This window comes from Ochotona princeps, chromosome 5, assembly GCF_030435755.1.
Source record: "Ochotona princeps isolate mOchPri1 chromosome 5, mOchPri1.hap1, whole genome shotgun sequence".
Classification (NCBI taxonomy): Eukaryota; Metazoa; Chordata; class Mammalia; order Lagomorpha; family Ochotonidae; genus Ochotona; species Ochotona princeps.
In genome coordinates this window covers 38,600,452-38,604,845 of record NC_080836.1, presented here as the reverse complement: position 1 = coordinate 38,604,845, position 4,394 = coordinate 38,600,452, and the positions used below count along the sequence as shown (strand labels likewise).

General features: G+C 41.8%; 1 pseudogene; it reads left to right on the top strand.

The window, feature by feature from the left end:
• Positions 1-2,154: 2,154 nt before the first annotated feature.
• LOC101530494 (peroxisomal membrane protein 11B-like) lies at positions 2,155-3,697 on the top strand (annotated as a pseudogene).
• Positions 3,698-4,394: the final 697 nt, after the last annotated feature.

Sequence of the window (4,394 nt, the reverse complement as noted above, 5' to 3'; positions counted from 1 at the left end):
AATAGTATCTGTCTTCCATTATGCAATGACCACCAGACTATTTCTAAAATTCTCTTCCCCAGTTATAATACTCAGAACTTCAGGCTAGCACTGATGGTAAAATAATTGAGCTTATCCAGGCTTCTTGCCTGGTTGTTAAAGAACTCAAAATGGTAGATGTTTGTTTTCATACCAGAAAATCACGTTGTCAAAATGAAATAAGTAAAAAAAAAAAGTGCCAAAACCAATCAAAGAAGATAAAGATAAATGGAAAGATATTCCATGTACCTGGATGGGAAGCTAGCTATAATTGGAAAGTCCATGCTGCGCATACCCAACATGATATATTGATTCAATGTAATGTCCGTTAACATCCCAATAACATTTTTACATAAATACCATTCATTCTAAAATTTATATTCATTTTTAGGAGACCTCAAACAGTAGAAGCAATCTAGAAAAAAACAGATTAATTGAGGACCTTGCATTTTCTGGTTTTTAAACATAAGAAAAGCAATAGTTATCAAGATGGTAAGGCACTGGGATAAAGAAAATCATACATCTCCATAGACTAGAACAGAACAGATATCCTAGAATTAAAACCTTTGCCCATCTGGACAAATGATTTTCAACAAATGATACCAAGAGTATACAATAGAAAAAGTGTCTCCGGGGTGATAGACTGTGCTGGGCCCTGTACTTGCTAGTACATACAAAAATCTGGCCTGGGAACACCTCAAAGTTTCTTTGGGGATCTCCCCAGTCAAAATGGCAGACTCAGAACCCTAACCAAGAAAAGACGGAGGACAGAACAGGTCAATCAACCACCTCAGCTATATGTTGGCAGCGAAATACTAGACAAATGGAGACTCTATGATGGACTATGTCAATCAGTGGATTCTTCAACGACCTCATCGTGCTTGGAGTGGTGAGATTGGCAGCGATTCATAACTGGTGAACTATTAAAACCACTTGAGCAAGTATCTCAGAGCATGCCCTAATTGGGGACCTGGGTGGGTGGGAGACTGGGTGAGGCTTCTCCCTCAATATCCCCTTTACCTCAGATACATGAAGGAAACAATATAGAAATAATAGTCTTACCCACTTTCCTATAGCCCTTGAACCTTTTTACCCTAATTAACTATGTAAAGATTGTCAAAAATATAATAAAAAAAAGAAAATGTAAAAAGCTGAAAAAAAATAAAGTACACTATCCCTCACTCAAAAAAAAAGAAAAAGAAAAAGTATCTCAAATATACAAACACACACACACACACACACACACGATGAATTTGGACCTTATGCTACATCCAAAAATTAACTCAAAATAGATACACTGTCACTCCTAAAGATATAAACTCCTTCCAAGAAGATATAGGGGGATATTCTCAAAGCAACAGATTTGATTCTGATTTCTTGGCTATGAAATACATTTGATAGTTATATACCAAAACTAGATGCAGAAAAAAGCAAAAATAGATAAATGACACTTATGAAATTTAAAATGCCTGCTCATCATATTAGACAACCATTGAGATGAGAAAGAAATCTATGGCATAGGAAAAAGATTCAAAAATCGCGTCTCTGATACGATGTAACTATCCAGATTACAAGCAAAACTTCTGCATTCCTACAATTACAAAAATAAAATAAAAAATAAATCAATAGCTAAGCTTAAAATTGAACAAACATCACAAATCACAAATGGGTAATTTTCCAAAAAAAAGGTATAAGTGGGTAACAAGTCTATGAAAAAATATTCAGCATCAGTAATTATAAGCCAGAACTAGATCAGTGATCAGTGGCCAAGACTGTGGCACAGCCAGTAAAGATGCCACATGCAATGCCAACGTTGCACAACGGCTCATGCTGTTTATGCCACTTCCAAACCACTCACTGCTGATGTGCCTGGGAAGGCAGTGGAAGATGTCCCAACTGTTTGGACCAAGATAACACATGAGAGACCTGCAAGTGACTACTGATTATCGGCTATTGGTTACTGACTCCCAGCTTTGGACTGGCCCACTCCGGCCATTGCTAACAGCCATTTGGGAGGTGAACCAAAAGATGAAAAAACGTCGTCTCTCTGTCTCTCCTGTCTGTGACTCTATCTTTACAAGAATTAAAATAAACCTTAAAATTAATAAGCAAGGGCAGGAGTGGGGCCATGGAGCAGTGGCTGCCGCTGTCATGGACGCCTGGGTCCACTTCACTGCTCAGAGTCAGGCCCTGGAGCGACTGTGTAGGGCTACGCAGTATGCTTGCTCCCTTCTCGGCCACGCATTGCAGAGACATGAGACCAGTCATGAGTTGCGGAAGCAGATTTGGCAGCTGGAGGGCCAACTGAGCCTTGGGAGGAAGCTCTTGCGCCTGGGTAACTCCACAGATGCTCTGGAGTCAGGCAAGAGAGCCGTGCACCTGTCAGATGTGGTCCTCAAGTTCTGCATCACTGTTAGTCACGTCCGTCGCGCCCTGTGCTTCACCTGTGACAAAGTTCTGTGGGCAGGAAAGTCTGGATTAGCTTTTCGTGTGGACCAGGGGAGTGGGCTCAGTGTTCTTTCAGGTACTGTTTGTTTTCCCTCATCATGAATGTGAGCCGTGATGCTTACGAGATACCTCTCCTTGTGGAACAAGAGTCTTCAGCTCATAGCCGGTGACTAAAGGGTTCTGGAGGAAGTGTTCCAGGAGGAACTGAAACTGGCGGGCAGGAGGGGAGGGCAGCAGCCCGGGCACCCTGGGAGGAAGCCTTCCCCAACTGCCTCTGAAGCTTCGGCTCCGAGTCCTGCTTCTGGCTCCGGTCCTTCGAGATCATCGCTCAGTCCTGCTGGATGTGATCAGAAGTGCCTGTGATCTCTTCATTCCACTGGACAAACTAGGCCTCTGGCACCGTGGTCCTGGGATGGTGGGGCTGTGTGGCCTTGTGTCCTCCATCCTGTCTATTCGCACCCTTATCTGTCCCTGGCTACGACTCAAGCCCTAACACTCCGGTACAGCATAAGGCAGAGACCTGACTCTGGGAGATGGAATCTTCCATCTTCCCCCCCATATACCAGCCTTATTTTAATTCCCCTGGATTAGGGTTAAAATCCAGTGATTTTACAGGTGGGGGGGGAGGAGCTTTGGAAAAGCTGAGATAAGGAAAGGTAACTTGTGAAGTGGGTAGGATGATCCTAATACCCAGGTATGCCTGAGCTTGTGTGCTGGTTCTTTTTCATTACCTATGACTCTCTTGAATCTTTACTTTGTTTCTCTAGTCTGTTTCAGGTTCTGCCACTGTACATCTCTTTTTACCTTTTTAATCTCCTGTCCAGGAATTTTATCAGATACACAAGGTATAAGGTGTGGTCTGTAAGATTCTAATTACCTTCTTTTTTCTCACAGAGATAGCTGGTGGCAGAGTCTTTGGATTGCAAATCGTAATTTTGAGACTTTTGTGGTGAGCTCTCACTTGCTAGCTTTGTACAATAGGCTATTTGATGCCTCCTTTCCCCCATGTCTCCTTTCTCAGCCTCCTTCATAATTTGGTCCTGACCTTCCTGTACTTGAATCTTTGGATTTTGGCTTACACTTTTATTTCAGAGCTCTGTTGCCTAATCTGTTCTTACCCATTCTTTGCCTGTCTAGCACAATGCTGTGTCTAGCATCTTGTAAATACTGTACAATGAGTCCATGTAAATTTTGATGGCTAGTGTCCTCAACTCTTCCAAGTCAGCAAATTAAAGATTATTAAATTTACATTTAATTCTTAAAATTAAATTTGCTCATCAAAATAAGTAAATAAATAAGCAAATAAGAGCAATTTGACACTGCATCGCAATATTGCCTCAAATCCATTAGAATTGCCATTATCAAAGGAAGAGGAAAAAAAGAACTGCTGGAAATGGTCTGGAGAAGTTGTTACCCCCTTATGCATTGTTGGTAAGAATATAAATGGAACATTTTTATGGAAAATTATATGGCAGTTTCTCCAAAAAAATTAGAAAAAGATTGATTACATTATCCAGATCCATATTATCTTGATATGTATCTTGAGTCCAAGGAATTCAAAGCAGGATCTTGAAGAGTTACTGAACATTCGTGTTTACTGCAGCAAGTCATAAGAGCTGAGAGGTGGAAGCAAGCCAAATGCTCATCAGCAGATGCATGGATGAAGGAAATGTGAAATTCACTCACCCTATAGTATTCAGCATTGTGGGCACTGTGGCGCAGAGGGTAAGGCATTTCCTGACATACCGGCATCCCATATGAGCTCATGTGTGAGTTCCTGTTGCTCTGCTTCCAATACAATCCCTTGCTAAGGCACCTAAGGAAACAGCAGAAGATGGCCCAAGTGCTCGGGCCTTACCCCCTCTACACGGCATATCTGGATGGAGTTCCAGATTACTGACCTCAGACTGGCCCTGACTGTTGCAGTG